This window comes from Nicotiana tabacum, chromosome 16 (assembly GCF_000715075.1).
Source record: "Nicotiana tabacum cultivar K326 chromosome 16, ASM71507v2, whole genome shotgun sequence".
Classification (NCBI taxonomy): Eukaryota; Viridiplantae; Streptophyta; class Magnoliopsida; order Solanales; family Solanaceae; genus Nicotiana; species Nicotiana tabacum.
Window position 1 is genome coordinate 61970027 of NC_134095.1, and position 21027 is coordinate 61991053.

The 21027-nt window shown below is 37.0% G+C and overlaps 1 long non-coding RNA gene across 2 annotated transcripts; it reads left to right on the forward strand.

Annotated features, from left to right (window-relative positions):
- Nucleotides 1-16233: 16233 nt before the first annotated feature.
- On the forward strand, nucleotides 16234-17027 carry LOC107810112 (uncharacterized). 2 transcript variants are annotated; one of them, XR_001653567.2, is made up of 3 exons: nucleotides 16234-16354; nucleotides 16488-16598; nucleotides 16704-17027. It is a non-coding gene; the product is annotated as an uncharacterized LOC107810112 (long non-coding RNA). The 2 variants fall into 2 exon arrangements; XR_001653566.2 differs by having other exon boundaries at nucleotides 16237-16336.
- The last annotated feature ends 4000 nt before the right edge of the window (nucleotides 17028-21027 follow it).

The following is a 21027-nucleotide window of genomic DNA, read 5'->3' on the forward strand; positions in this document are numbered from 1 at the left end:
GGAAAAAGTCTGATAGCACACGGTTTGCGCAAGTAAGGAAAGGAAATCAGTTAACAGCCAAGAAATCATAATTGAAGGCTTTGTACGAATGAACCAAGTCAGGAAAAGTGAGGAAAGGTTTTACTTAAGGAAAATCAGTAACAATCAATCAAACCTAAAAAAAGGATTCTGAATCAATCATAAGTTGGAAAGCCTTTTGAAGAAAGGTTCAACGCACATATAAAAGAATACAGACATGCTTAAACAAGAAAGAACTATCATGCTAATCAGAAGAGTCTAGCATAGAAGAGTCTAAAAGTTCAAAGTCGTAAACAAAGAAATTCAAACTTAGTTCATAGACTCAGAATGAGTCTAAAAGAGTCAAGGGTTCCAAAATAGAACCCTAGCCCAAACACAAGATCACCCTCGTCAAAACCCCCAAATTATAGGGTTCCTACTTTGAATCAGATACAGAGACGAGGAGGCAAGTAATTGAAACAAGCTCAGAGATCTCTTTCAGAGACTCATGAGAAAACACGTAGATTAAACAAGTTCAGAAGAGAAAAGAGGTAGTATAACACTTAAGAAAACAGTAGAGGAAACATGTGTAAAGGGAACTCAAACAAAGGTCCAGTAAAGGCAACAAAGAACTTAAGAATTTAGTAGGAAATACATACAGCAGGAGAACACAAAATACCAAAAAAGTATATCAACAAGACATATAGGAAAAACACAGCAGGGTGAACATGTGAGCATGGTGTAGAAACACAGTAGAAAGACAAGGCACAGAAGAACATATATAGTAGAAAAACATAGAAAAGCAGTAGAAACACATGCGTGACAAATACACACAAAGAAAAAGGAAAAGAAAAGTCGGAGAAACATTTTGAACTTTTCAGAAACCCTAAATCGAAGAGAAGTAATTTTTTGAAAGAAAAATTGGGGAAATCATTTAAGAACTCAAGTAGAGCACAGATATATAACAAATCTAAGAAAAATCAGAGAAAACCTCGAATAGCTAGGGTTTCAAAGGAACCCTAAACGAGAAAGGCTTGGAAAAAGGTCCAATCTTGAGTCGGATGAGTCAGAAATAGGCTCATAATGCTTGCATATGCCGGAGCAAGGCCGGAGAGGCCATAGAACCTTGAATCAGAGAAGATCTAAACGTACATCATTGAGGTCAGACCTCGAAACTTTGAGCACCAAGCGTTCAAGAGTAGAGGTAGGTGAGTATAGGCCATCCATGGCCTGAGAGGCCATGGATTCCGGTGAGATTGAGGTTGAAAATGGTAGAAGATGAATAGGGTTTAAGGAACCTTCGAGGGAGTTTGAGAGAGTTTGAGAGGAGAGGGATTTCAGAGGCAGTTGTTGGAATGAAACGAGGGGATTACGGTAGTCATTTGTGTTTAATTATGGAAGGGCGAATAGTGGTCGTTGATCTGAATGATCAACAACCTAGATTTAAGAGGGTAGGTGGGGAACCGGGTTGGGTCGTTTGAATTGGGTTAGGGGTCAAGTTAAATGGAACTGGGCTAGTCCATTTGGGATTCAAAATTGGGTCAATTTGGGCTATAGTTGAAATGAAATAGGGCCAGATTTTAAATAGCCAGTTTTCCTCTTTTATTTTATAAAAATAGTAAAAATGACTTCTGAAAATAAATTAAAAGTACTGAGTCAATTAAGGATATGTAAATTTCAATTTAAAAATATTGGAACCAATTTCATAATTATAAAATGCTATTAATCTTAAAATAGGCTAAAATTGCAATTATATGTAATTTAGCTTTTAAAATACCAAATGAATTTGTAAAAAATGTATAAAATTTACCCTAGCTATATTTTGGTATAAATATGAGAATAAAGTAAGTTATTCACTAAAATGATAAATTGGAAATAATTATTGGTTTTTGTACTGTAAAATGGACAATAAATCAGTTTAAAAATCTTTTAGAAATTAGGAAAATTATTGAAACACTTGGAAATACTTATATATGCATATATATGATATTTTGAAAGTATTTGCATGTAAAAATACATAGGGAAAAAGTGGATATCAACAGCTCGGTATTCACCCCTTTGTAGATGCTCCATGAGCCAAAGCTGAAGTAGCAAATTGCAGACTTCGAAGCGTTCGGCTCCTCGTTGACACTTCTCCAAGGATTGGTATATCTCCGCAATAATCATGGGCACAATGCTGAATGGTTGCCCACCAATTCCCTCCATTAGAGTTTTGGTTACCATAGCTAGCCTGGTGTGGATCATGGCTTTCTTCATTGGAAACACTATCATCCATAGGAAGCAAAACATGAAGACAAAGACCCTTCAGTGAATATGCCCCAATGATGTGAGGGCGAACTCGTCCGGATAAGTAAGGTAAGATTTGATGTGACCATACCTCTCGTACAAATAATCAAAGGGAATATACGACTCTTTCAAGCATGTCAAGTCTGGATTCTTCTTTAGACCCATCATTTTGAGGAAACCTCTACCCTTGCGGTTTTCCGGCATTAACAAACCTAGAGTTTCCCATGGTATACCAGCTAATCCTTCTATTTCCTCCAGTAGGGGTGTCGTCTCAATGTCCTTGAAGCGCAATACAGACCTATCACAATTCCAAAACAGAGTAGCAGCTTCTATGATCTTGTTGTTAGGTTGGATTTCCAGGAGAGAAGGTAGATTTCCTAGGTATTTCCGGACAAGAGTCTGATCACTGGAATGAAGATCCTCCCACCAGCTTAACAATTTTGGGTGGATGTTGTGACCATGCCGAATCTGGGGACTTCGTGCCTCATATTTCTGCAAGACAAAAGTGTTAGGCCCTTACCCCCACCAGACTCGACTATTTAACATCAAAAATTAGCATGAAGCATTTAGTTCTCCAAATAAATGCACAGAACGTGGTGATGTCTGTTTGGATTTCCCTAAAACCAGTGGACTTTGGACAAGGCTATCTTAAAGAGTCATTATGCGTACAACATAACTGACTCGGCTAGGTTTGACCATGATGCATGCACAATTAAACAGAGTAAGTTTTCTATGGGGTTTTAGACTAGTACCCTTGAGCGGACAACTCAAGGGGGAAAGGCACGGAACCGTCGACTACACCATTGATCGACTGGTTTTACCGCAAATACGCCTTTTCTGGATTTAAGGGTGATAATATCGGAAGAGCGCAACCACTCATTATAAGCGTTGCTATGGTATTTGTTTGGCACGAGTGGAATATGATGTTGAGCATGAGTATGCAATAATTAAAGAAGATTATCATGTATTTGCACGTTAGGAAAGCAGTAAATACAACAGTTTTCATAACTTAAAGCGGTAGTAAAGAAAAGTAGTAAAGGAAAGAAACAAAAAGACAAGTTAGTTTTGCAATCGAAAAGGAAATTGAATGCTTAAAAGAAATAAACAAATAATTGCGCATAAAGAAGCATAAAATTCACAGTAATAGTCTAAAATGGTAAAAGCCTAAAAGTCCCCAGCGGAGTCGTCATGCTGTCGCGCCCCCTTTTGTCTTGCGAAATCGGGTTTATGGCATTTGGGAGACAACTCGTTCCCTTTCGGGAATTGGGTTTTGAATTGAAGAGTCGCCACCTGATGATTAAAGTGCATTAGGACACTAAAACGGTTTTGTCTTGAGTAACCAGAGATTGGATAAGGGCTTGAAATTATCCCAAGAGGAAGATGTTAGGCACCCCTCAGGATCCACTAGTGTGGTTCCCGGCCAAACTATTATTGTGACTTAGGTGCAAATAACACATAGGCAAATAAAGACTTCAAATAAGAGGGGATTTTCACGTAATAATTACAAATAAACAAAAGTAAGAAAAAGGAACTAAAAAGAGTTGATTTTCTTAAAAGAAATGGTTTAAAAAGATTTAAGAGAAACAAAGAAAATAAAGGGAAGGGGGGTCCTAGGTTTATTAATAATATGGATCACCACACACAACATCCGGTAATCACTCCTCAGTGAGGGGCTACACGTGATGTTACCGCGTGGTCATCATATCCATATCTACCCTTTCCCACCTCGTTAAGGTATTAGAGCACGAAATGGTCTCGTTTACTTATTGCATGCTATTACCCGCCCCAATCCTACCAGCCTCGGAGGCACTTGGGACTACTAATCTTAGAGGGAGGAGGTATTGGTCTTATTTGTGGTTTCAAAAGGTAAAATACTAAGGCGACAAACAAAACACATATAGCAGGTTTGGGGAAGCATATAAACAAATAAAAGGGCTCAAATAGACCTCTTTTAAACCAAAGAAAGCACATAATGTAGCATGACTTGCATGTACTATTTAGGTCTGATTAAAACTTAAAAGGATTGAGGCAGATTGATTTATTACATAGTTCAGATAAGAAGCCCGAATTAGGCTTGCCTGCTGGTTGTAGCTGATAAAAGTCTGATTCAGTTTATAAACTTTCACCCTATGGCTTGCCGGAGTGTTAGACGAAGACCCTATAGGCACGATATCTACCGATTCCAAAAACAATGAAGTAAATATGAATACATACTATAAAAAAATTGTCTGTTATTAAAGAAAGGCGAGTTTTAGCAAAAGATCATGTGTCACTATTACTGGTTTTAGACTTATAAGCGAATGAAGCGGTTCAGATTCGATTAAAGCTCTTATAGGCATGCTTTCTATATGTTGTCGATTTTGGACACTTTTGTAAACATGGTAAAAAATGCAGAAATCCTATAGCCATGGCATCTAGATGCTGAATTTTGTTTAAAGCCTATGAACATGATATCTAATTGCGGTTGCTTATTTAAGACCTATAAACATGTTTGCCTAATGAGATATGCATATGCAAGATTCAGAAAGAACCTATAGGCAGGATATCTATATGATACGCAGAAAATTCAGAAATTCCTATAGGCGGATATCTAGATGATATGCAAAAATTCAGAAATAACCTATAGGCATGGTATCTATTTGGGAATGCAAGATTCCTATAGACATGGTATCTATACATGAGAATGCAGAAATTCTTAGAGACATGGTATCTATATGAGAATGCAAGAATTCATAAACTCCTATAGGCAGGTTATCTACCCCTTTTTGCATATACATTACCCCTCCCTTTTCACTAGCCATCCCCGAGAGTCTTATTACAAAGTTATTATAACCCAGAAAGAGTAATGTAAAGAAAAAAAATACAATCAAAAAAGTACAACCGAGGAGAGCCTGATTCAGACTTCCTGTCTGAAGTATGAAGTAAACCAACTCCAAGAGATCTTATTTCAAAGCCTTTCTCTCATTTGGATGTGCCGGAGTTCCCTAAGAGTTTCATAAGAACTCCGGGCAGTGCTTACACCCAAATGTATCAGCAGATTAAGCCATAGTGCAGTGTGGAAGGGCCATCCCTCAGGTGTCCAAGTTCAAAGGGAACTTAAGGTCCCAAGGCAAGGCTCACAAGAGAGGGGCAGAACTTAGGGACTAAGAGAGGGTGCAAGTGCAGAATTCTGAAAAGGGGAAAGGGGAAGGGAAAACAGCTCACATTAATACACATAGGGGTATAGGCAATGAGGAGGTCGTAAATAGGCAAAGATAGGCTGATGGGCATACCCAGTAATGAGAAGTGATGGCACACCCATAAGCCTGTTAGAACACACTGTTTAGAGGTCAGGATCCCTTAAGGGACCAAGTTCAATCTATGGACAATAACTTACATATTGTCATGTTTTAAACCATAACTCAAAACACATAAGGGGGTAGAGAGCAGGGATTCATAGCAGAAACAGATATAAAGAAGCCAGTATGCTAGTTTAAATATTAAACTCTACAGAAACAGTAAATAAACATGGAAAACACATTGTTGTGGTGTTGAAGCTTAAATTAGGACATACCAGTTTCAAAGAACAAATAGAGAAAATGCAGTAGTCTTGTAAAAGCCATAGTGAAGACAAGAAGAGAAAATGCTATTATGTGTAAATAAGAGTTCAAAAGGATTGTGAAGTGTGTTCTTTGTGAAAAAGGGTCGTGCCTTTTATAGTGTAAAATCAGGCAGAAATAAGGTAAGAAAATAGTTGAGGAACTGATTGTCAATCAATTACACAAGACTCCCTTTAATTAAGGGATTCAGATTCAAAATGGGTAAAAACCATTTAAGGAAAGATATTGAATAAATAATTTGTGCAAAGCATGCAATTAGGGGCAAGTACATAAAAGGTTATTTAAGGACAAGGTTTTGAAATACCCGGTTTGTGCAAATAAGGTAAGAAAATCAATTAACAAACAGTAAATCAAAAAGGTCTGAGATTTTGCATGAATGAACCGAGTTAGAAAAGATGAAGAAGGGTTTTAACTTAGGCCGAGTCATAGAGAAAATCAGCAAACAATGGAAAGAAATCAATCAAGCCATATTCAGAAGGTAGTTTGAACTAATTGCAAATTTGAAAACCATTTTAGAGGGAAATTCATCATATATATGGAGCATACGAACATCTTAAGCATGAAAAAGACTATGGTGTCATTGTAAATCAGTGGAAGATCCAGTGCAGAAGAGTTTAGCAAGAGCTGGAATAATATGAAGAACAACTGTATTGAAACTCATTTCATAGATTCAAAATAGGTTCAGAGGTCTCAGAAAGAACTGAAACCTCTACCATGCTCCTCTCAGCAACTGAAACTCGTGAGAAACATGACAGAAAAGTAACATGCAGAGCATAGCGGAAGAATTCAAAGAAAATAGAGTAGAAGAATCTAACATGAAACGTAATGGAAAAGACTGATAAGATCAGTAGTAGAAACATGTTGAGAAGTTTTTAGAAGAAACTTAAACAGAACTTAGTAGAAGAAAAATAGTAAAACACTTAAGAACACAGTAGAAAAATATAGTAGGAGAAACATATCAGAACATGGCAGAAGAAAGTACTAGAACACAGCAGAAAAACATACGAGAACATAGTATAGGAAAACACAGTCGGAGATGCATACAAGAACAGGATATAGAAAACACAGTAGAAGAAGCATACAAGAACAAGGTATAGAAAACACAGTAGAAGAAGCATACAAGAATGTGGTAGAAGAAAAAATATAAGAACATAGTAGAGGCAGATGCACACAAAAGAAAAGAGAAGGAAAGTCAGAGAAACACTTAAACATTTTTCCAGAACACCCTAGATCGGAAAAGAAATAGCTCTGAAAGTAATTTTGAAAGAAAAGCCAGAGAAATCGTTTGAAAACTTAGGGAAAGCATAGATACATAACAGATCTAAAAGAATCGGAGAAAACCTCCAAGGGTTAGGGTTTCAGAAGGACCCTAGAAATAAGAAAGGCTTTGAAAAGTCACCGATCTGAGTCGGAGAGGTCAAAATCAGGCTCAAACAACCATGGTACGCCGGAGCAATGCCATAGATGACCGTGGAACCTCGAATCGACAGAGGTCTGGGTACAATCCTTCAAGGTCAGGCCTTGAATCTTCAGAAATCAGGCACGTGGGAGTCATAGGAGGCCGGTGTAGGACTCTCATAGCTTTGGAAGCCATAGATTCCGGTGGCTTTTAGGGGGAGATGGTATGAGGCGGCTAGGGTTTGAGAAGGTTCGAGAGTGTTTGAGAGAGTGGAGGGTTCAGAGGCAGCTGGTCAGTGAGAAATGAGAAGGTTAGGGTGGTCGTTTGGGTTAAAAAAGGTAAGAGTGAAGAGGGGTCGTTGATCTCAGAGATCAACGGCCAGGATGAGAGGGGTCTGGGTAGGGTACGATTTAATTGGGTCAGGGGCGGGTTTAAATTAAAATTGGATTGGGGAATTGAGATTGGGAATTGGGTTCAATTGGGGGCTGATTTAAGGCTATAATCGAAATAGTTGGGGCTAGTATTTAAATAGCCACTCTTTCCCTTATTTATTTTAAAAATAGTAAAACAGTTTATGGAAACAAATTAAAAGTACTAAATCAATTAATAATATGTAAATATTAAATTAAAAAATACTGAAATCAATTTTGTAATTATAAACGCAATAAAATCTAAAATAGGCTAATATTGCAATTTAGCTTTAAAATACTAAATAAATTTGTAAAAATGTGCGAAAATTACCTTAGTTATATTTGGTATAAATAAGAGAATCCAATAAATGATTTACCAAAATGCCAATTTTGGAACACTTATTGGTTTTTCTTGATAAAATAGGGCAATAAAATTAATTTAAAAATCTTTAAAAACATTGAGAAAAATAATAGGACCTTAGGATATGCTTATATATACATATATATATATATGATGGCGAACATGATGTCTAATACATCGACGTTGAAGTTGTACTCCGACAAGCGACGTGCCTCCGTTGGCCCTATGTGCCTATCGAATCCAGCTCTGTTGGTCAGTCCACGAGGGTTGTGGCCTCGGTCCATCCTTCGATCATTGCGGGGTATGTTGCGCCTTGGGGCGTTTCTCCTATCTTCGGTGTATGGCTGGTACCTTTCTTTGTTTGGCTTTGGCTCCTTCGCTAGAAGCCTGCTTAGATATACCGAGCCCGAGGGGGCTCCTAGTTGATCGTCCTCGACCCTGATTTTCGATTGATACCGATTGTGAACGTCCGACCAGGTCACGGAGGTATATTCAACTAGACTCTATTTCAGCTGCTTTGAAGCCACCGAGCTTCGTTCATTCAGACCTTGAGTGAAGGCATGTACTACCCAGTCATCCGAGACTGGTGGTAGTTCCATTTGAAAGCGAGATTTGAACTCTCACAGCATCTCGTTCTCCCTCTGCTTGATCTTGAAGACATCAGACTTCCTTGTTGCTACTTTGATGGCACCGGCATGTGCCTTTATAAAAGAATCTGCCAGCATGGCAAATGAGTCTATGGAGTTAGAAGCTAGGTTGTGATACCACACCATGGCCCCTTTCGAGAGCGTTTCTCCAAAGTTTTTCAATAAGACGGACTCAATCTCGTCATCCTTTAGGTCGTTGCCCTTCACTGCACAAGTTTAGGCAGTGACATCCTTGAGGTTCCGTTGTACTTCTGAAGCTCGAGCATTCTGATCTTCTTTGGAATGGATTTTGGGGGCCGCTTCCTGCGGGAATGGCTTTTGCATGAACTTGTTCAAGTCTACCCCCTTTAGGATTGGGGGTGCGCCCAGGATTTGATCGACCCTAGAATTGTAGGTCTCGACCTTCTTGTTGTTAGCTTTTATCTTCTTCTCGCCTAATTCAATCCTCCTCGTGAGGTCCTCGAGCATTTTTACGATGGCGGGGTCGGATGCCGACCCGTTGTTGCTTGACCTCTCTAGTACCTGCTCAGATGGGGGAGATGTCCCCGGTGCTACCGTGCTGGGAGTTTTCTGTTGACCTTATAGCTAAGCAATCGCTAGTTGTTGTGCCTGTAATATTTCAAAAATAACGTGAAGGCTAACCTCTCATTCTTCCCTAGTTGGGGTTTTCTGAGCTTCTTGTTGGTCTCCTTGGCGCACGCTCCTGTTAGTGTGGGAGCTTTTATCGACATGTTGGGCGTCGCGTGAGCCCGTGTCCACGAGAATTGGCTCTGGTGCGTTCTCAGGGTTTTGTGGTGGTACACCAACACCTGGAATATCCACACTATTTTCTCCATGGTTCTCAAGATTGTTGTTCACCGAATCAGGCATTTTGACCTGAAATCAAAGATCTTGGGCAAGAAAAAGTGTGAAAGATAACTTGCATTACGTAGTAAAACCAGCAACAAAATAATCACTATTATTTTTAGCCCCACGGTGGGCGCCAAACTATTTACCGTGAAAATGATAATAACAATTAAATTTAATTTTATGGTTCTAAAAATACGTGATCTATTTTTATGCTAGTTAATGGGCAGTTGATGCTATGTGAAAGACTTAGAAACGAGATAAAAGCTTTAAAACAAGATGTTAACCAAACCGAGTGGTTGTCAATCGGGGTCTCGAGCTGCTTATTCGGGGCCTCGGGGTCGAGTCTAATGTCCGCCGAGGATGATCGGGGGGAAACTAACAGTTACAATAAATCAATGGCGGCTCTTTATGGCCAATAATAAGTAGTAAATGAAGAACAATAAATAGCACACAATGAATATAAGCAATAAATGAAACAATGAGATCAAGAGAATATGTTAGAGAGCAGAGAAAATGTTCTTGTATATTTATTATTTTGCATAAGGTGTTTATAAAATTACAAGGATCCCCTTTATATATGAGGGGAATCCTAACATAGTACAAAAGGCATTAATCACAGAGATATGGAGATGGTACAACTAGTTAATGCCATGATGCAGGCTTAGACTAGCCTGACAGACTTTGTCGACTCTAGCTACACGCCTTGGGAACTCCCCAATTTCTCTTTGTAACCGTCGGTTTATACTGCCCCGAGATCGGGCGTCGATGGTCCTCGAGGGATAAAACTCGACCACGGTCTCGAGCCTTTGAGAAGTGCATACGAGGCGTCATAACGATGGAAAATTGGACCCTCCGATTTTACCGCATATACTCGAGAAGTGCAATTTTTCGATACCAACAAACCAGGGCTATCCCATAGGATCCCAGCGAAGCCTCCTATTTCTTCTAAAAGGGGAGTCATTTCTATGTCGCCAAAACGGAAGATGTCTCTCTTCTCATCCCAAAACATGGTGGTGGCCTCAATTAATGCATTATTTGGCTAAATGTCTAACAAGGAGGGTAAATTTTTTAGAACTCTTTTTACATGATTTTTGTCACTTGGCGAGAGATATTTCCACTAATCTAGCAGCAAAGGTGGGATATTTTGAACCATGCCGAGCCTGAGAACTCCGCGCCTCATTTCTGCAAAATAAATAAAGTTACCCCTTTCCCCCTCCGGATTTGGCTATTTATACATTAATGATCAACATATTGGCATGTTTTCTCCAAATAATGCGCAGATTGTGATTGTGTCCATTGGGATTATGGAAATACCAGCGGACTTTGGACAAGGCTTGCCTTATCTAGTTATTACGCGGACATCATTCTAACCCATACTAGGTTTGGACATGATGCATGCATAGTTAATATTAGAGTGGGGGTTTCTAGAAGAGTCTAGACCGGCACCCTCAAGCGGAAATCTTGAGAGGGAAAGGCATGGAACCGTCGACTGCACCGCTGATCGACTAGTTTTACCACAAATAAGCCTTTCCAAATTTAAAGGGTGATTTAGGAAGAACGCAGACACTCATCAAGCGCCGCTATGGTATTAATTACGCATGAGTGGAATATGATATGGATCATGCTTTATTCAAAGATAAAATAACATGTTGTCAAATATTTTGCATGATGAAAACAGTAAATGCAGTATTAAATGAAATGTAAAGACATAAAAAGAAAGGAAAACAAGGAAGAAGTTAGTTCGCGCAATGTGAAAATTGTAATAAAGTAAACAGGGGAGTGAGGGTAGGGAGAGACATGATGTAGTAATTTAGAAAAAATGTCTTGGAGCAAGCAAACATGACTAGAAATAAAGGAAAACGCATGTTATGACCAAATTGAGCAGAGATTTGCATAATAATGCGAATACAAATAAAGGGAAAACGGGGAAATGGGTGTACATGCAGTAATAAAAGGGAAACGGGAGCATGATATTCATGTAATAGCAAAAAAAATAAAAGACACGTTTATCAGAGAAGGCTAATTCATATAGACCAAGTTCACTTATAGTAAGAGCCTAAAACTATCCCCAGCAGAGTCGTCATGTTGTCGCGCCCCTTTTTCTAGCGAAACCGGGTTTCGACACATGGCAACTCTTTTAAGAAAGATGTTAAAAGAGAGAGTTGCTACCTAGCGGGTTTGAGGTGCGTTAGGGAACCTATTTGTAAACAACTCTGGTTTAACCAGTTTGCGTCACCAAAGATCAGGTAAGGGCTCAAATTACCTCGAAGAGAAGCTGTTAGGCACTCCTTGAGGTCCACAACTATGCGACTGAACTCGAATTATATGAATTAGTTAGACAAACAAAGACAAAGAAAGCAAGAAGTTTGGAAAAATTCATTGTTAAAAGACTTTGAATAAACACAAATAATTGATTTAAAGACAAGATGGAGGGTCCTAAGTTTTTTAGCATAAAGGATCACTCCGTGCAACATAAATAATACTTCGTAACTCCCTCGAGATGGGGTGTTACTTATATTATTCAGCGGGCACAGACTAACATCCCCTTCTACCCCATTACTATCTTTAAGTTTTTATCTAAGCGCATTAGTTGATTCTAAACCACGCCTTATGCATGCACTACCTGTCCCATGCCTATGGCCCAGGAAGCATTTGGACCTCTATTTTGGGTGGTTCTAGACTTAACTTAGGCTGCTCAAAATGATAAATCTAAGTGACATTCAAAAAACATGTAGGACTACACATAAGGGTAGCAAATGGCTCGAGTTGGCCTCCACATATAAGCAACAAATGCACGCAATCAGGTTTTACATGTTAAGCATGTGACAAGTTCCAGACTTAATACGAAATGGGGTTCTTAAATCCTATAGGCATGACTTCTATGTGATTCTGAATTTTAAACATACAGGCAGTGTTAATGTCTTAACACAATAAATTTGCATATTACAAGTATTACAAATCCTATAAGCATACTTTCCAATTTGTTTGCAAATAAAGCAGTGAGACAGTTTGATAGTTCAAATTACTAGTGTTTGTTTTTATCAACATACTTTCTAGGCGAGCAATAGAGTCCTATAGGCAAGATATCTAAGAATTGGCAATTGACTCTTGTTTTTATCCTTTCATTCATATAAGCATGCTTTCTAGGTGAGCAATAATAGTAACAACAGCTAATTTGATTATATTCCTATAGACATGATATCTACGCGAATATTATAAAGAGCGGGTATTTAGGACTCAATGTAATCATATAGGCATGATATCTAACATGAAGCAATTTGAACAAATAATTATTGTATTACAGTCTAGTAGGCAGTTAACTATGTGTGAAGATGAACATGTGCACAGGTGAGATTATTTGTGTCCTAGAAACATGTCATCTAACGAAACACATAGAAGCAAAGCATGTTGAACAAATTAAACATTCAAATCCTACATGCAAGATTTCTACCCTTTTTATGCAAATATTAGAATAGACCCATTTTTCTAATTTTACTAATACCCCAATTGTTATTACAGAATTATTACAGGCCTGATAATGAATAAAATAACAAAATGATAAAAATAAGTATAGTGGGCCTAAGACAGGCCCAAAGTGTACCCGGCCCAGCCAGGTCTTCAATTTCTTCTCCACACAGATTTCAACATATCCCAGAAACCACAAGAGAACTTGGATTATACCCAACAGCCATAGTTGATCAAAAGATCCAAAAACAGTTATTTACACAAGCTAGTGGGCTTATTCAGTAGGCATAGAGAGGGACAGAATTGAGTGATCAGGAAAGGTGGCCAAAGAACCTTAGGCCCTAGTGTGTCAGAGTTCACAAGGGTCTCAAAGTGGACCCCGAGCAGTGCTCACACTAGGGAGGTTAATAGGGAAGCTTTAGAGGGGTCTTGGCTTTCAGCCGGCCAAGAATTAGAGACTCAAAATACAGAAGCAACCAATGAAAATAGTAGTAAAGTAATAAGGTTTGGAAAAGTACATTTGCAAACATTACAAAGTGATCACATAATGAACATGTCAACACAGAGGGTGCATGAATTCAAGAAAACAAATTGATACTGCAAATTCTCACTTAACACATTGGGGCAGGGTGACATATTGATAAGAAACAAGGAGCCTAAAGCTTATGGGATTACCAAGTTAATAGGCAAGGAGCACTAGGCTAGTAAGACAAATAGTTGTCACTAATGCAACAAGTTCAAACCTAAAGGATCAAATTATGCTAAACTCAGGGATTAAACAGTACAACCTATACCAGCAAGGTAGATAGAATCATATATTATAGGGGAAAACAAGTCAGGAAAGACTGATCTAAGATAATTAGCTGTTAAGGGGTACAGAATTGGCAGGGTAAGAACATACTAGGTGAAAAACATAGTCATAGGAGCAAATTACAATTGGAGTGAAGGTTTTAACAGATTAGGGCATACTAATGACATAAATTAATTACTATAGAAATTCATAATCAGGCAGGAAACAGGATTAGGCCATACAACCAATGCAAACATGCAAATTGTCAATATATTAAGCCAAACATGCTTCAAACAGTCTAAATTGCCTAAGTTCAATACAAATACATTTTTAGGACCAATAGTTTAAGCGTGAGACAATGCTGGAGAAGTTCATGCTATAGGCAGAATTATACATGAAGGAAGTCAAGGAATTATATCAACTCATGCAATTTCAGAGAACATAGGTATGCTAATTAGAACATAATGGAATAAACATCGCAAAGGTTGAGAACTAACTAATTATTGCTCAACAAACAAGAAAAGAACAACAATATAACCCAGAATCCCAGATGCGTCAAGTTCCCAAGGGTTATAAAGAACCCAGGGCAGTGCTCACACCTAAAGAAGGTCGGAAAGTAGGAAATTCGGTGACCTCGGCTTTTAGCCAGCCAAGAGCCAAAATAGAACAAGAGAATAAACGAACACAGAGTAAAAGCCTTAGTCTTTTAGTGGGAAATTTAGCAATTGAGGTCTTTTCTAGAAGGGAATGGGGGAGGGGTTTATATAATAGTAAAAATCAAACAGTAACGGAGTGATTTAAGCAATAAACAAGGAAAATGTATATACAAATAGGTCTGAAAAATCAATTTAGGAGGCTATAAACCCTAATTTTTTAGGGAAAGTAAATATCAACAGAATATACACAAAACAGTAGCATAGGACGAATATAGACAAAAATAATATTCAAAATCAAATATTTGAACCAATTTTGGTTTGATTTTGAAGAGATCTGTAAACCCTAGTTTTAGGGAAAGTAAATATCAAGAGAATATAAACAAAAATCGGACTCACGGTAGCATAGGATGAATATAGACAGAATAACACTCAAAAATCAGAAATTTGAACCATTTTTGGTTCGATTTCGGAGAGATCTGCTTGCCAGGTTTAGGCAAGCACTATAGGAGAATAGCCAGTACCAGAAAGGGGGTCGTATATGGCAAGAAACAGCCATTGAATCCCATATTTTGTGGGATTATGAGAAGATTTAGGGGGGGCGGCTAGGGTTTCTGAAGGAGGGAGAAGGGAGATAAGAGAATATTAGGGCGGCGGACGGGTGAAATAGGGTTAGGGTTAGGCGTATGGTTTGATTAAAGAGAGGGAAATAATGAGGGTCGTTGATCTTGAGAGATCAACGTCCAAGATTAAAAAGTGAGTCGAGCGGGTCGTGTGAAGTGGGTACCGACCGTGTTGGGATTACTGGGTTATTTGTGCTGGGATGGGATTATTGGGCTAAGGTTATTGGGGTTTTTGGGTCATTATTTGGTCCGCAAATGTGTTTAAAATGGGTTTTTATTTAAATATCCAATATTTATCAAAAAATAATTTATAAAAGTAATTAATAAAAGAAAAAAAAATTATTTATGCACTAAAATGATTGAAAATAATAACCTAACATTATAAAAATATAAAAAGTTATTTTGGCACAAGTAATGTAATTATACATGAATATAGGCTATTATTGCAAAACTATGTATTTAGTCTAAAAATGCAAATGCAATTATAGAAAAATAAAGTAAAATATTATAAAACATACATGTTGGTGTGAATAATAATTCTGAATGATTTAGTCATCCCAAAATAATTTAAAGGATAATTATTAGATATTTATATAATAAAAATATAGAAATAAATTAATTTAGAGCCATTAAAAAATTATGAAAAATGCTCGTATAGGTTTGTAAACTAAATAATGATGCAAACATGATATTTTGAGAGTATATATACTATTTGAGAAAATATGAGGGCAAAATTAGGTATCAACAACAGACCACCTGGTTCTCTATAGAGTTTAGTGAATCCTTATATTCCATCATTAGCATAATTTAATTTACTAATATTAATGGCTATAAAACATATTGGAACATTCAAAAGGTGTAAGTCCAACTTTGAAATAATACATTAAAAATAAATTATGAAAATTTTTAAGAAATATTTATAAATTACATCACAATAAATATATTTATATATTAAACGGAAAAGGGTTATATATGTCCCTCTACTATCGGATATTAGTTATTTATATCCTCCGTTATATTATTCGATTCTTCTTACCCTTGTCGTTAACCTTTTTAACAAATTTACCCGTCCCATTAACGGACTCTGTTTGTGCGGACACGTGGCACTTTTTTAGTAACCCATACCCTTTTTCTTTTCCCAACCCAAGATCCATATCTGAAAACATACTAAACCCATATACTACCAATAAGAAGCCATCTTCTTTTCTTCTCAAAAATTAGGGTTTAGACTCCATCTTTTTAGTAGGCCATACTTGGGTAATTGCTTAGTTATTTGTACGTTTCACAGTACATCTATACCTATATTTGTTCCTTAAGAAGAATTTCTCTAAAATAAAATAAATTTCTAGAGATAAGTTTGTAATTCGTTACTAATAATTTGATACTGATAACTTATCTTTGGATGTAGAATTTCCATGGAGGCGTTGAGGCATTCTACGTGAAGACCACCACTGGAGCTGGTGATTCTTTTGTTGGCGCCCTTCTAACTAAGATTGCCGATGACCAATCTGTTCTTGAGGTAATAACTAATCGGTAATACCTTTATAATTTCTTACCCCAAATTAAGCTCGTTTGTAAACAAATAATTGGGGTTAATTAACTTGTGTAAAAACTAAAAATGTAGGATGAAGCGAGGTTGAAGGAAGTACTAATGTTTGCCTGTGCATGTAGAGTCATCACAACAACCAAGAAAGGAGTAATCCCAACTCTGCCTACTGAATCTGAAGCCCGCATTTTGCTTAAGGAAGGAGCATAGAACGAAGAAGATGTAACCCTTTTAATTCTTTTTAATCGTGATATATTTCTCCCCTTCACGAGTTTTTATTTTCAATTAACCAATTAGGTAGTAGCAGCGTTTTATTTTTTACTTTCGAGGTTTGATTTAATGGTTTCATGCAATGATGAAAGACAATGCATTAAGGCACTTAATAAACTAGCTTTCTTCCTACTGATTTGTCGGTGGAATTTTTATTTTTACCCGTCATTTGGAGTTGCTTTCTTTTTCAAATTTTGCATTTCATCATTATCATGTAAGTTGAGAAGAAAGGAAGATGGCTTCTTATTATTTATATTTATATGGGTTTAGTATGGTTTTCGGGTATGGATCTTGGGTTGGAAAAAGAAAAATGGCCCGGGGTTTTAAAAATGTGCCACGTCTCCACAAACTGGGTTCGTTAATGGGAGGGGTAGATTTGTTAAAAAGGTTAACGGCAGGGGTAAGAAACGCCGAATAGTATAATGGAGGATATAAATAACTAATATCCGATAGTAAAGGGACGTATATAGCCATTTTTCGTATCTTAAATATATCTAAAATTTCTATAAATTTAATATCGGATTGGTTTGGTTTTGATTTGACTTTCTTTAGTTAAAATCAAATTAAATCAATTATAGCGGATTTTTTTTTCCAACACCAAACTATAATCAGGTTTTTTTCTCGATTTCCTTTGTACATCCCTCTCATCCTTTCTCTGTGGAACTTTTTTCCCTTATTCTCGATTTTAAATTTTCTAAAAACGTTGGTATATTTTCTTAATAAAATTAATTTTTCCTTCAGCTAAAAAGTGGTAGGACTTTAAAGATGAACATCTTTTAAGTGGGACCATCATCTGATGTCATTTTAACTTTCAAGCATGTGAACTCTGATTACTGAAATGTTTGCACATGAACAGATTGTATGCTAAGAGTAGAATTTTCCATTTAGGATGATTTATTAATTTTTCATGATGACCTAGAAAACATAATCAAGTCAAGTGAAAAAAGACAAATACAAAAATTAAATTTATCCCATTTTGGGTAATAGTGACTTGCAGATTGATATATTACCTTCCAATTAGAGGAAAATAATTCATGAACCCAATAAATGGTACCTTCTCTCTCTTTGTATGTGTCTAGTTTGTAAGCTTGTGAATGACATAACCTCAATAAGAGTATATGAATGAAATAATGTGGATAAGGCTCACTTGGGTTGGGTCATCAACTTTAATGCCCCTGTCACGACATGAATGAAAAGCAAGGGAAATGACATGTGATGTGAGGTGAAATGTGTTGTCCTGGTTGGATTATTTTGATTTGGTCTTCACACTTCCAAGAGAAAAATACAAAATAAAATTTTGACATTTTTATTTTCTTTGCCCACATCTGGGGTCACAAAATCATAAATTTATTTAAAGACGAGAAGAAGAGGATCTCCACTTCCTTCTTGGTTGGCATATTAGGCCACAACTGGTTACACTACTGTTTAATATGCATTTCTGTTTTGTTTATTCCAATACAATCATTTATTCATTGTTTTATGAAATAAAGACTATAAAGTAAAGACAAGTATAGAGAGAAACTGATATATTATTCGAATTCAAACTGATGTACATATTGAACTGAAATCTCTTCTATTTATAGAAGAAAGGAAGCTGCTCTGTAAGCTGCTACTACAAGCTGCTGTGTAAGCTGCTACTACAAGCTGCTGTGTAAGCTATTATAAGTTGCTGTGTAAGCTGCTACTACAAGCTGTTGTGTAAGCTGCTACAAGCTGCTGTGTAAGTTGCTGCTGTACCAGATATGGATAATCTTCTACTGAGAGCAATATTTATCCATAACGGAGTACTGAATGGATAAGCTTATTATATCCAGTATGGATAATCTTCTACCGGGGGTAATGTTTATCCATAACCGGGTACTGAAAAGACAAGCTTATTATACTCGGTATGGATAAACTTCTACTGGGGGTAATGTTTATCCATAACCGGGTACCGAAGTGATAAGCTTCTTCAGGAAACTTATTTCCAATATAGTACTAAATAGATAAATATATTTACGGTGGAGTCCCATATGGATAAGCTTCTTCAGGAAGTTTATTTACAACAGAGTACTAAATGAACATCCATAATATAATATATTTATAACACTCCCCTTGGATGTTCATTAAAAGATAATGTGTCTCATTAAAACCTCACTAGGAAAAACCACGTGGGAAAAAAATCTAGTGAAGGAAAAAGAGTACACATATTTAGTAATACGCATTGTTAGGTGCCTCATTAAAAACCTTATAAGGAAAACCTCATGGGAAAAAACCTTAGTAAGGGAAAAAGAGTGCATCGCGTATTTTACTCCCCTGATGAAAACCTTGTTTCAAATATTTGAGTCTCCGCATTCCAATCTTGTATACCATCTTCTCAAAAGTTGAAGTTGGCAAAGATTTAGTGAATAAATCTGCTGGATTATCACTTGAACGGATTTGTTGCACATCAATGTCACCATTTTTCTGAAGATCGTGCGTGTAGAATAATTTTGGTGAAATGTGCTTCGTTCTATCTCCTTTTATAAATCCTCCCTTCAATTGGGCTATGCATGCAGCATTGTCTTCGTATAAAATTGTGGGTCTTTTCTCACATTCCAAACCACATTTTTCTCGAATAAAATGAATTATTGATCTCAACCATACGCACTCCCTACTTGCTTCATGAATAGCTATTATCTCAGCGTGATTTGAAGAAGTAGCAACAATAGATTGCTTTGTGGAGCGCCATGATATGATAGTACCTCCATATGTAAATACGTAGCCAGTTTGAGATCGAGCTTTATGGGGATCAGATAAATAACCTGCATCTGCATAACCAACAAGGTCTGCACTATCTTTGTTAGCATAAAACAAACCCATATCAAGAGTTCTCTTTAAATATCGCAATATATGCTTAATCCCGTTCCAATGTCTCCGTGTATGAGAAGAACTATATCTTGCTAGTAAATTAACAGAAAATGTTATGTCAGGCCTTGTAGCATTAGCAAGATACATTAGTGCACCAATTGCACTGAGATAGGGTACTTCGGGACCAAGGAGTTCCTCGTCCTCTTCTGGAGGTCGGAACAAATCCTTATTCACTTCAAGTGATCGAACAACCATTGGTGTACTCAATGGGTGCGCTTTGTCCATGTAAAAGCGTTTTAAGACCCTTTCTGTATAGGCAGATTGATGGATAAAGATCCCGTCTGCTAAATGTTCAATTTGCAGACCAAGACAAAGTTTTGTCTTTCCAAGATCTTTCATCTCAAATCCTTTCTTAAGATATTCAATTGCCTTTTGGAGCTCTTCTGAAGTTCCAACAAGATTTATGTCATCAACATAAACAGCAAGTATAACAAATTCTGATGTCATTTTCTTTATAAAAATACATGGACAAATAACATCATTTATGTAACCTTCTTTCAGCAAATATTCACTAAGGCGATTATACCACATGCGCCCAGATTGCTTTAAACCGTACAAAGATCTTTGTAATCTGATTGGATACATTTCCTGAGATTGAGCTTCAGGCATTTTAAATCCTTCAGGAATTTTCATATAAATTTTATTATCAAGTGAACCATACAGATAAGCTGTAACTACATCCATTAGATGTATTTCAAGCTTTTCATATAGTGCTAAACTGATGAGATATCGAAATGTTATGACATCCATAACAGGTGAATATGTTTCATCAAAATCGACTCCAGGTCGTTGTGAGAATCCTTGTGCAACAAGGCGAGCTTTGTATCTTTCAACTTCATTTTTATCATTCCTTTTTCGCACAAAAACACATTTATGACCAACTGGTTTTATACCAGCAGGTGTTTGGACTACTGGTCCAAAGACCTCTCTTTTAGCAAGTGACTTCAATTCCGATTGAATTGCCTATTGCCATTTTGGCCAATCAGATCTTTGTCGGCATTCTTCGACAGATCGAGGTTCAAGATCCTCACTATCTTGCATAATATTAAGTGCAACATTATATGCAAAAATATTATCCACCACTATTTCAAATCGATTTAAATTAATCCCTTCACCGTTCGAACTTATTAAAAGTTCATCACTCACATGAGCTTCAGGTTCATTGATTTCTTCAGGAATCTCAGAACTAATCAGATTTTGGGTCTCTTTAGGGGATCCCTTCATAGTATCATTTTGATCATTT